A 14561-nucleotide genomic window follows, 5' to 3' on the forward strand; every position below is an offset into this window, starting at 1 on the left:
TGGAAAACCTTGTTTTCTGTTGATTTTTACTTGTTACCTGATGATTAGTTTGTAATACTTTTGGTCAGTGATTCTCATTTGTTGATTGATCTTTCATGATGAGATGACCATTGAAGGAGTTTGATTGTAAAACAAATTAACTCTCAACTGAGAGTAATCAAAACTTCAAGTACACAATTAGGTTAATTAAACACGTATTGAGCACGGAACCAGAAACAAAAAAGTTTTGTTCGTGAACAACATAACCAAAAACACTGATATTTACAAATAACAAATCAAATTGTTAATTATTGGCTAATCAATGTTCAAAAAAGGGTCAACAATTAGTTTACCGTTAATCTAATAGTTAATTAATTGGGAATGAAAGTGGATTAATAGTGGAGGCAGGAGATATCAGTGTACAAATTTGATTAGAATTGGATTATCTTATTCTGTTATTCAATATTTGAGAAGAGCTTGTTGATTATCAAGATCATCAAGGTAACAATTAAGGATTAACGATCATGGGAAGTAGTTTATTTGTCGAGATGAAGGATAACAGGTTAATAAGTACAGTTTGTGAACAAAATTAAGAAGAGGGATTAAGAAGTGACCAGACAAACGATTATCCATCAATGAGAAATGATTTTCTCTTGGTGTGTTTGTCCAGTTCAAAGATGAGATAGTTAATTGTCCAGGTCAATTAGGAACAATTAAAAGAGTCCAAGAGAGTAGCAAATTAAACTGAAGAGAAAAAGTTAATTGTAAATTGTTTACATGAAATCAAAGTGACAATCAAAGGTGTTAATTGTTATAATCGCGAGGCAATTAAAAAACACTTTCTATTAACAAGTTAATAGATTAATAAGGTTAATTAAATTGAATCAAATCAATTAGAATTCTATCCAAACTGAATTAGTTTTAATTGTTGTTGTCGCCAAATTTGTTAATTAAAAAGTTTTCTTGTCAATATTCACATCCGATTTTATAATCCTGACACCAAATTAGATAATTAATCATAATTGTTAATCGTTTAATTATATAATCCAAGGTGACAGTTAATTGTAAGTTTCATGTAAATTAATTAGTTGATGTACTTTTTTTTGTTAATTGTCCAATTTAATTAGATTGTAATTAAAACTGATGAACCATTTTGAGAAATTTTTTCGCCACTAGTTAAACAGTAAATCATTTAATCCATTGATTCATATTTTTTAACTGGATTAAGTCAAAATGATTGTGTCTTTTACCTTGAAATTGTTTGATTGTTAATTGTTTTAACTGATTAATTAATTGCATCTTGTAAAGGTGAACAGAAACATTTGCTCAATTAAGATGGATTAAAGTTGATTGTGATTGATACACCTCTGGATTTACAAGATAGATTAACTAATCAACTTGATGATCATGTCAAGGTTTCAATTAACAAATGACCTAGAAACTTAATGAAAAGATTAGGATTGAGATTAGGATTAGCAGCAATTAAACTAGATTCAAGTGCAAAGGGAAAACAATTTAATTTAAATTATTTTAATCATCTTTTATAAATTTTTGATTAATCCATCTTCATCTTCATCTGCAATCTTTAATATGTCTTATTTATATTGTGGTGAAAGTTAATTGTGAACAATTAAACAACCATCGGTAACCCAGATCTCCATTGATTATTGATATTGTTTGTCATTGATTTTCACAAAGTTAATCCAACAGCAGATTAACATCAACTGAATCAAGATAATACAATTACATGACCACACCAAGATGATTAATCCTCATCTTAATCTTTTACCTTTACTGATGAGTAAAAATTGATGCGTACCAATGATTAGACAACATATAAGAACCAATATCGAGGTGAATTTATGTTTTTTTTTCATGTTCGTGCAAAATGATTAACCAAATTCAAAAAGTATTGCAACTAATTGCAATCAAAAGGTAAGAACAATAATAATTAATACCAGGTAAGCGTGACTCGAGCTTGAACAAGGTTCTAACCGTCTAATTAAAATAACGTCACAGTAACGATTTCGAAGAAAAGTTCTAACGAAACAACAATCGAAAACTGGTCAATCCAATAACAAGTCTCAGGTCAAAGATGATCTTTAACCGATCGTCATGATCGTTATTTCAATAATGTATCATTCGAGTAAATTGGAAGACGGTTCGATCTCTCTCTCTCTCTCTCTCTCTCTCAATTTCTCGATTTTAAGACTAAAAAGTCACGACATTAATTACGACGCTTACGAATCTTAATCACTAATTTACTCCTTTTGTCTTTAATAACTTTTAACTTCTTTTATTAACCATTAGAACTTTTCTTATTAATCATTTTCGCCTCTTCGAATCTAATTATTGTTATTACCTATTGAATATCGTTGTAAACAGTTGATTAGATGAAAAATTAATCTCTTAAATGTAGTAATTGTAAAATCTTATTAACAATCTAACTGAATCACTAATCATGATATTCAACTTTAAACCATCACATTGATTTATAATCTAATCTTTTTTGCTCTTTAAGCTTAATTGTACCTTTGATTACTACTATTATTTCAAATAATCTTATAAATAATAATAACCAATCAATAAATTTCAAAAAATTATCAATAATGATTAGTAAATGAACAATAATCACCAGATAAGTTTACAATTACTTTTGATTAGATACAAATTGATTTTTCATTCATTTACAAAAATTTCATGATAATTAACTTTAAATCCTGCTGATAATTAATCATCACCAATATCATGTTAACATTACAATTAATCATCACAGTGATAGTAGAACAATTAACTGAAATAAATTGTTTCGATATCGATAGGAAATCATATTGTTAACCATTGAGAGATGATTAATGAAAGTAGTGTAACAATAATGGATCATCTCATGGATTAAGATGCTGGTTCAATGAGAGGATAAGGGTTTTCTTTAGGGATGAAATCACTTACAATATTTATCGTGGTTCCTGAATATTTATCATTAGTTATATTTTCACGAATTGTGAACAATTGAATGAACAAGAAACGGAAACAGGAAAACCATTCAAAGTAACTGTTGACAAGTTTGATCATCAGGAAGTAAATTGTATCAAATACTAAAAATAGAAACTCTAATCATCACCATTACCACTTAATGGTCAATCTAATGGTCAATGGATAAGCAAACCTTTTAGACTTTATCTTGGTGGTGATAATATTTGGATAAAATTTCAAATTAATCAGCAATATTATCGGAGGAAGATTGAAAGATTACCATGAAATTAGCTAATGATAATATCTTGATTGTTAATCTCTTGTAAAATGATGCAAAGTTAATCGGTTACTGTTATAATCCTTGGTAATAATAGTTGCAATTATCCTAAGGGCTAAGGAAATGATTATCATCCTCAATCAAACTGATTAATTTTAAATATTAAATAAGATTTAAGAACCAAGAGAAATGTGAAAAAAAGTATCATGAACGTGATTCAATTCAATTCTGAGTGAATTACATGATATACTTTCACTTTTCATGATTCAACCTCATGTTTTTATATCTCAGGTGAAAGTGAAAAAATATATTCTTATTACAACTTTGCTTTCTATTATTATTATCATTCCAATTCCAATTCCATTATCATTATTATCTTCATCTCATTGAGAATTCACTTGTTTCACCAATTAACAGAATTTTCTTCATCATTTCCATCTTAGATTCTTTCTTTTTTTTTCTTATCCTTTTTATATGAGTTTTCTTTTTCCGTTTCCGATGAATAATAAATGTCGAATGATCAATGAATGGGATAAGCTCTTTTTATCACAATAACATTGAAAGAAAAACCTAATAAGTGGATAAAGGTCATAAAAGAGAAGAGAGAAAAACAAAATATTCGAAAGGAAAAAAGAAGAGGGATAAACGTAAATAGAACAAAATAAAAGGAGAAAATTCGTGAATTCTTCGAATTAATAATAAATGATGATAATATTTTATTCGAATAAAGTAAAGTACAACAGAGAATCATCATGATTTTGTATCGAACTTTTTTTCTTTCACTTTTCTTCCTCATTCATTTAAAGAGCAAACATATTACAGGTAATTGTTGTTGTATGTTAATCTTTTTACCGTTACAATCAACTTGAAACAAAGTACTAATTAAAATTAAAGGCTAAACAATTAGCGTGTAATTTGTTCATCTCACCTACAACATATAATTCACCATGATATGAATAAGACAAGAATCATACTCATTAGAATGACCAGAATTTGAGAGTCAATTTGAATACAGAATGAGAATCTTAATTGACTCAAGTTGAAATTGATCCAACTCAAGCTCTTCAAGAGATTAACCCAAGAGATTAACCCAATAGATCATTCAAAGATAATCGCTAATTGTAAACACTTCAAGTCTTTCATTTGATTGTTTGATGAGCTTTGGTGTAAAAAAAAAATCATTCATTTAATTGGACAATTAACATTGAAGTTACCGTAGTTTAATTATGATGATGGCTTTTAATTGTTCTTGTTTATTACCTGAATCAATCAGAAAGACAATACAAAAGTAAACATGATAATCCTTGGGATTATCAAGGATCCAAAGTTTACCAAATAGTCAAGAAAATTAAATCAATCAACCTTGAATGAACAAAGAAAAACAATCAGCTGATTTATTATTATTTTAATTGAACAAGATGAGGAAATGCTAAACAGTAGCAATCAATTTGTACACAACTTAATCTGTCTGGTAACAAGTTGATTAAAGATCATCATTAGTTAATCAACAATTTAATCAAGAAAAACCGAAAACAATGATTATCGATTTGATAGTAAATGAATTGAGATAATCAATTGATTTCTTTCATTTTCTCTACTCTTTTCTTGCGATTATCATCAATCCCAAACAACTTTCACTAACTCTAATTAACCATTTTAATCTTAATCCCTCTCCTATTAATAATACCCTGTATTGTTGAAGTATAATTGGAGAAACAATCATGAATCTTATACTGAACTTTTTAATGAGAAATGAAACTTTTTCATGTTTCGATACCTGAATTTTGCCCAATATTCAATGGACCATAGCATCAATTTTAAACGGATAACCTGTTGATTTCTGGTTATTTCATGTCTTAATTATTATTAACCAAGACAAACATCATCATGAAAGAAACAAACATTACATCATGTTGATAGTTTTACTATTACACCCTGAAAGAGGAAGGAAGATAAATACTGTCTCTCTCTCTCTGCTCTCTCTCACTCATTCATTCACTTTCTCATTTCAATTTTTCTGCTCAATTTATTGAGTAAAAAATGAACAACAGAAAAATGAAAAAATCTACATAACAACAATACAATTTTATCACCAAGAAAAATCATGAATTCATTTAATCAACAGGCCTGAACCTTGAATCGTAAAAAAAGTTTCCAGTTATTCCTGTTGATTAACCGTTAAGAATTTGAAACATTAAATTGTATTTGTTTGTCTATTAAATCAACAACATGATAATCATTTTAACATGACAATAACAAACAAACAACAATAAATGATAATTATTACCAACTACTACCATTAAACAACAAGATAATCATCTTCATCTACCTGAAGATACAAAATTTTACTTCCGGATTAACGGTTAATAGTTTTAATTAACATTTCCATTTTTTTATATTCTTTTTGTTTTCTTTTTCTTGGTTGGTACAAGATTAGTTAACAATGCTAATACTTTATCACTAATCAAGATTATCAAGATTAACACCTTTGGATTAGAGTTTTTTTTGTCGTTGTCTTGTAAAAATGACCATTCATCTAATGGAAAGAAAATGTTAATCATAATTATTATTAATCTAATCGGATTAATGAACAAATAAAGCGATAAATAAATGCTTAACTTTAGATAGTAAATGAATAAATCACAGCTAAATGATAATCTTTTGTTTTCTTTTTTGTTATTTATCATGAGTCAATCGCGATTTGATTTAATTGTTTTCTTTTCTGGTCACACTAATTAACTCTAATTGTGAAAGGTTTGTAGGTGTTTACATCATCATCATCTTCATCTTCATCCTCATCTTTATCTCCATCTCCATCTTCATCATGTTATTATTAATTCAGTGATAACATTTTCCATTGATAAAACTTACCTGTATCATCAAATTTAAAACTAATTTTAATCTTCAAGGAAGTGTATTAATAACTTCATCAATCAGACAACTTGTATTTATAATAATCGACAACAATTAGTTAATAATAATACCAATAACAGGGTGTGATAATTAACAATTTGATTTGTTCATTTAGATGAATAACTTTTTGCTTTCGCAAATTGTTCATGTATTATTGTTAAATCAGTTGGTGGTTGTCTGTTGATTTAAGGGTCAATCAGTTAATTAGCATCATTCTGATCAATTGTTGTATCTCTTACCTGGTTTCTTATTATATGATTTACCTTTAATTTGATAATTAAAATGATTAACATTACATATTCACATGTACGTATGTACTTAATTATAGCTGATTATTATTATTAATTGTCTATGACTTTACTAATCAGTAATCCTTTTGTTTAATCACAACAAACTTTTTATTAATTGTTTAAGTGTGTGACCTTAAATTTGATTATCAGAAATCAATTAACTTGTGTTTATCAGCAAAGTGTTAACTCAATTAATTAATGGTTAACAATTAATCATGCCTCAAGTCTCAAGATTAACAAGATTAAATTAATTCAATATCATTATTTTTTATTGATAATTATCAATCCTGATTAACTTGAAAGTTGATTAAATCATTTTAAAGTTGATTGGAGATGCATGAATAAATTGATTGTCTGTCTACAATCAACAATTAAGTGTGAATTTAAAATATCATAATAACTTATCAATCAAATTAATTGTTAACAGTAATCAATTATTTATAAGCTAATTAAACTAATTAACACACTTTTGTTCACATTGAAAATTTAATAATAAGACAATAAATGGACATTTGCATAAAAGTAATTGTTAAATTGTTACATTAGAGAAAAAGTAATCAAATTGATTAACTTAATTGTGATAGAAAAAGTTTTCTTTTCAATCATTTTAATACAACACTTTAATCAATTTTGACGATGAAAATATATTCAAATTAAAGGGAAAAGTTAACAATTAACTTGGATTAACTAACTAACAAGAAATTATCATCATCAACAATTTAATATCTACCAAATTGTTACATAATTTAAATCGTTAATCGTTAATCCTTGATTATCAGAGTAAATATGATTATGTACATTTTTGAATGATTATGATTAAGAATTAAGATAATGGGTTCAAATGGGGAAAATTAATAATAAGATGGAAATATAAATGATGATGATTAAAGTTAATTATTCACTTAATTTCAATTATTCACATAAGAGTTAACCAAATAATCATTTAAAACAATGATAATAACAATCAAATCCTTCCTCATGTTAATCATGAAAAGTGAAAACAATTTCAACAATCAAAACAATCAACTCTCAAAGACCTGTAGTGACCTTTCAAGGGTAAATTGCCTGAAGCAATAATCAGATTATATTAATTGTAATAATATAAAGATGATGATATTGTAAATATAATCAAAGAGTCAATCTTTTAAATTTATATATCGTGATGATCATTTTGTTTATTACAATCACATTTTCTGGACCTTGATTGTTAACAATCAACAACATCATATAAGTATATCAATCAAATTGAAGGAAGAATCAAAATATTTAAGTTAATTGAAAATTATCAAAATCTCATGTACACTATTAATTATTAATACGATTCACAATTAAAATGATCAACAACAATAACAACGATTCAAATTGAAACAATATCGTTGTCTTTTTGATCATCACAATCAATACGATATTATGATTAATACTGATTTGACCATTAATTGTGAACTGAAAATTAAATCAACCGAACATAATTAATTGATAATGATGATTTTTAATGATAGCAAACTGATCATGTTGATTGTGATTACCAAGATGAGGGCCAATTTATGGTTAATCCTTTTTAAATCCAGTTAAACACTTCGTGACGGTAACATTAATTGTTAGTATATTCTGACGATGATTAGGTTTAGTTAATTAATCATCAATATACGAGATTAGGATTACCACTTTCCCTTCAAATCTTGTATAACAATTAGATGAACAATAACAATCAAAGAGACTGATTTTTACCTGAAAATTGAAATTAATTCACTTTTCGAGATGATAATTAACGTTATTATCATTTCGATACGTATTAATATATTACAATCATTATAATTGTTATTATATATTGATGATATTATTTACTCAAATTAATATCTAATTGTTGTTGTTACAATTTGTATTGTGTGTCGGCTACTTGACATTAACCTGCCCATATCTTTTATATGATAACTGAATTAAATCAACTTCCGTATATCCTAAAATCTTATGTTATCATTTACAATTTACAAATTGTTAATACCTCTGATTGTCATGATTAACTATTGATAATTTAATTTTCCCTCTCTTTATACATAATACATTCCCGTGGCTAATTGTTGAGTTAATACTTATCGGACATTCAATTGAATTAATATAATCGGTAAGAATCATCAATGATACATGATAATCACATCATGTTTAATCACAACAATTAAATTATCATAAAAGATAATCATGTCAAGTAATTCACAACAATAATAAAAGTTAATTACCTTTTCATGTAATAGTCAATCTTTAACCATCTCTCTTAGTTTGTTAATTGTTTTGTCTTAATCACTATTGGATTAACTGATTATTATTACAATGTAACAAAATTTGTTGATCTTTTTTATTGTAAATCGTTAATTCAGATTAATGATCACCTTTTGTTTTCAATGTTAATCAAGATAAATTGATTGTTCATTGATAACTTTTTGATTGATCACAATTAACATTTAAACAATTGGTTTGTGTAACAATTATCCTTAAAATCACATTGATATTATTTGTGTTAATCAAAGGTTTTACAATTAAAAGTATTAATCATTGTAAACATATTTGATTAACCAAATTGATTAACACAAAATAACAATTGATTTTGTTGATATAAATTAAGTGTAAATATTATGATTAGTGAAACTTAAATTATTTATCCTTGATTGTGATATGTATTTTTTTTTATATAAAAATCAGTGTGAAAATAAGTTAAGTTTAATTAGTTAATTATTATTAAAAGAATTTTTGAAAATATTAATCAAACACATGAATTTTAATATAAACAATAAACAAATTTAACTAATCACAATTTAATGAATGAATTGATTTAAACAAACAGCCAAAAACGATTAGCAAACAATCAGGTATGAGAATCATAATCAACTGATAATATTAATCGTGAGATATTAATTGTAACCATGAAAAGATTCATCATTTTTTTTCCCATTTAAGTTACAATACAAATACAATAATAATCAGTCAGTTAATAGTAATAAATAATTAGTTAATCATAAGCAGCTTCCTTTTGATTAACAGCCAACGTTAATCAAGGTTATTTTTTCATGAAATTCACTTGAATTTAGATTTGGAATAACTTATCCAATGGTTAAATATGAATATCGTTTTCATATTAACCTTATTTTCAGGTAAAAAAAAAGGATTCCTATTCCTAAGCTAATCGTTAACAGCTGAATTGACCTGGAGGTCACATTTAAATTTGATTGTTCATTAATCAACAAGGTTAATATCTGTATCTTTTAATTTTCAAGACAATTTTAATTTCATATTTAATTGTTGTTTCATCATTACGATGATTTTAATTGATCACAACAAACTATTGTTAATTATTACTCGAAACCAACATGAGTTTCAAGATTCTGAACAATTTTCCCGCCATCAATTGAATTGAATCGGAGGGAAAACGATTAATCGATTAATTTGATTACGTTGATTGGAAACAATCAGATGATTTGATTAGATTTACTTGAATTTCATGTTGCATTTGAATTAATTGTTGTTGTACTGATTGTTGATGTTGTCATTTGTATTATTAATATTGATTGCTGGTGATGATGGTGATGATTAAGGTAAATGTTGTTTATAATAATACAACTTTACATAGCTAATTGTTCAGAAGGATTTAACAATTAGATTAATTTAATTTGATGATCAAGTATGGTAAATATTGATATTGAACTTTCAACCTGTTAACTGAATAAAATTTTCAGGATAACAAGTAATAATTTAATTGTTATTGAGATACAATAATTTAAATTTAAGCAAATCGATTTAACTTTTGATTGATAGATTATAATAATCAACCTTGAAAATTGATACAATTTAAATTTTGTAGTTTGACAATCAAACATAATTAATTGTTCACTCTTATTAAGGTAAGTAGTATAATGAATATTTATATAAACAATTAGAATCGTTTGATTGTTGATACAATTTAGTAATAATAAATTGTTTTGATCGATTTTTGACTTTTCTAATTGTCTTAAAATTGATTAATCGTAACTTTTTAACCAACATAAAAACTTTATAAGCGTAAATAAAATGTCTTGAAAGTGACCATCACAGTAGGTGACCATCAATTGATTATCCACTTGACCACTTGGAGTTACAATCAAAAAGTTTAAATTGTAAACTGAATCATCTTCATCCTCATCATCAGATTTCTCACTCTGCATGATAATCTGAATCAAGATTATCTTATAAGCTAATCTTTGATACGAATTATATTTAACAAAAAGTAAACAATTTAACAAGAAAACAAAATCAACATTAGTTAATCCAGTTCGTTGCAAGAGACACAATTTATAATTAAACTTTTTCAACTGATTCTTGTTACTTTTAACAATTTATGTGCTTGTTGATTGGTGATTTAATATTATAATATTAAATTATTACCATTAAGATGATCAACTTACCTTAAATGATATTCATTAATTACCATAAACCTAATCAACTAAATTAAACTAATCCAATGAGATATGACAAACTTGAATCTTGATGATAATCATTAATCACTCAAGGCTTTAGGTTAATTCAATACAATTAATTGTTTAACTACGGAAGTTAAATCAGTTTTTACTCATCATCATCATCATCATCATCAGTTGATTGTTTAAAATATATTTAAAATTAATAACATTAAACTTTATATATAATAATTGTTGCAAAAATTTTCTGTAAATTCAATTCACAATCATGATTAACTTAATCATTACAATTGTTTTGAACTTCATCATCTCTCCCTTTTAATCATCAGCTTCCTTAATCATCCAAGAATTGATAATAATCAATAATAATTGTTGATCCAGTTTCGATATATATTAAATACATTGTTTATCAATCAATGTAACTTAATTGACCTAAACAACAACAATTTAAATCACACACACACAAACATTTTGTTTCCAATTGTCTTTGAGTTTGATTGTCAATATCAACAATTTAATTGTTGTTGTTGTTGTTGATACCACCAAACAGCAATCAGTATATATCAGTGATTAATTTAATTGAAAGGTAAATCAATCTACTTCCTTAATTTTCAATGATTATATCAATCAAGTTAAACATTATGATTAAACTGTAATGAACTTGAAATTAATTAAAAAATCAAAATTCAACCAACAATTTAATTGATTTTACAATCAACTGGTAGTCTAGATTGTTTTGTTAATTAAATTGTTAACTTGAGTTAATATTCAGGTTTTGTTGATTGACCAAAGTTTTGATTGTCAAAAGTTTTATTAACAATTAAGTCAATTTTTACAAACGGACAATTGATTGTTCATCTGAGTTAATTAATAACAATAATCAGTTGATTATGAGTAAAGGATAATAATCAGATTATGATTAACTAATTGTTGTTAATGATTCTGGAATAATAATTGTCAACAGTAGACACAATTTAACACAATTTACAATAATCAAATTGTTATTATCTGATTGCGTTAATCAAATAATCATGATAACAATCAAGTTAATTATGATCATTATTATTGTCATCAGTTTCATGAATGTCATGATGACAATTTGGATTAACAATTAACTAATCATCTTCTTCTTTGATGTTTTAATTTGTATCAGTTTATTAATTTCTCTAGTGAATATAAACTATATTCAGATTTGATTATGACAATCAAGCAGACAATTGATAATCTTTTCCCATTAATTGAGTTAACAATTAATCTACAATCAATATAATCAAGATAATCAAGATGATGATGATTATGATGAGTTGAAGTCACGTTAATTCAATGATTAACCACAAGATAATCAAATTAAATTTAATATATTAATCAACATATTCAATTGTTGTTGTCAATGTTGATTAAGACACAAGTCATCCGGAAGTTGATTAACATGATTACTTGATTAGTTAATCATTACTTTAATCATCAACAGATGATCAGTTGATTCTCACGTTAATTGTTGTTGTCTTATTATTGTTTTTTTCTTGCAAAGTGTAAACACAATTAACCAACAATTTGAATTATAATAAAAAAAGTTTTACATTGATGAGACAATTTAATTCAATTTAATCATTTGAAACAATTAATTATCATCAGACAACAGTAACAATCATTTAGCAATTACTGATAATTGTCGTGATTAATAATTACAATCAAAAAGGTTAATTATAATAAGATGAACAAAATTAATTCACTTGATTTGTAAACAAGTTAAATTGTTAATGATGACGATTGAATTTGATTAACTGTCAATTGATTATCATCTTATTGATTAAATACTTTTTTTGATTGAAGTGTTAATTATAATTAAAAATGTTCCCTCCCTTATTAATCATGATTAAATTGTTAATTCGTTTATTAATAATGATTAAATAGTAACGATTGTAGTTAAACAATTAAAGTTTTTCCGGATTAAATGATGAATTGACAAATCTGATTAAATTTGATCAAGAAGATGATTAAGATTACAATTTGATCAACTTTAATCATCATTATCTTAATCATTCATCTTAATTAGTGTTTATCTTAATCACTTTTCTAATCACTAAAATTAAACTTTAATCAACAATCATTGTGTCTGTTGAGCTAATTACATAATTAACAAGTTTCCATTTGTGGGAATTGGCAATTTGTTACAATTATCTAATTGTTAATGAGTTAATTGTTTCCAATTGATTGATGAAATCCGATTAATTATCCACCTAAATCAAATAAACAATTGTGTTAATTACTAATTATTAAGGATACATAATGAACACAATTAAGATTATGATTAATCTTACTAATGAATCTTCAATTTAATTACCTGAATATTTAAATTGTAATAAATTAAACTAAATATTATTATTGTTGTTAATTGTAAGTTAATTGTTGAGAATTTAAAGATTATCATTTATATTATTACGGAACTGAATTAGCTAAATTAATAATAGTCACTGTATAATAATCAAAGGTGAATCCATAAGATACAAACACATTAAGCTTGAAGCAATTAAATCAACACAATTAGTTTTCACCTTGGTAACTAAATCAAAAAGTCAAACAATTAATACTGTTAATTATGCTAGTGGTCAATTGATAATCATATTCAATGTTAATCAATTACAACCAATATGATAACCTCACAATCAACTCATAATTAAGGTAAAAGTTTACCACCAAAAACATGATTACAATTAAATTTAATCAATTTACTTTTTTGATTGTTACAAACTAATTGTTATAATTTTTGCAAAAAAAAATACACCAAATCAAACAAGACTGATTATTATGATTACAACTACAAATTATCAACCTGGGTGGTTAATTGTAATCAGAGATACAATTAAAAGTTGAAATAATTAAAAGTGACAATGATTTAGTTTGAAATTGACCGGAAGTAGTTATCATGAAGATCATGATTATTATGATTTAAATTGAATTAATTGTTGATCAGAGAGAGAGAAGGGAAAAAGTTACAAGGGAAGATGATAATCAACAATTAATTACAATGAATATTAATTAAGATGATAAAAAGATGAAGGTGAAAGTAAATGATGATGATAAGAGAGGGAAAAAAGTGCATATTAATTAACTTAATCAAGAGAAAGTACCATTATCCTATTAGATTTAATTACAATTAAGAAAAAAATTAACTCTTTTTACGATTACATGACAATATACAGATACATATATTTATTTAATATCTTTGTCCTTTTACAATTAAGATCACAATCAAATGGTAATCAGTTAACTAACAACCTTCAAGGTTCAATTGGATTAGGATCTTTGCTAATTGTTAATTAATTGTTACCAGTATGTATCATCCAATCATTGAATGTTAATTTTGTCTTGGATTAAGATAATCGTTAATGAATCTTTGATTGTAATTTTGATTCATTGGATTGGTGAACTTGCCTCTTTAATTGTCACCTTGTTACTAAATCAATTGTCCTTGACAATTAAGTAACAATTAGAAAGTGATTTAAGTTTTTTTTTCATATCTAAACTGTTATCAACAGAAGCAAAAAGTTAGTTAATTAACTAACTAATTGTTGATTAACTTGGAAAATCCCTGATGTTATTAAAAGATGAGGTTATAATTAGTTAATTGTGACAATTATAATTATAACTTTTCTTACTGTTGATTCCGATTCTGTTATATTGTTA

The sequence above is a fragment of the Panonychus citri genome, unplaced genomic scaffold (genome assembly GCF_014898815.1).
Source record: "Panonychus citri isolate SS breed McGregor unplaced genomic scaffold, ASM1489881v1 Contig00140, whole genome shotgun sequence".
Lineage (NCBI taxonomy): Eukaryota > Metazoa > Arthropoda > Arachnida > Trombidiformes > Tetranychidae > Panonychus > Panonychus citri.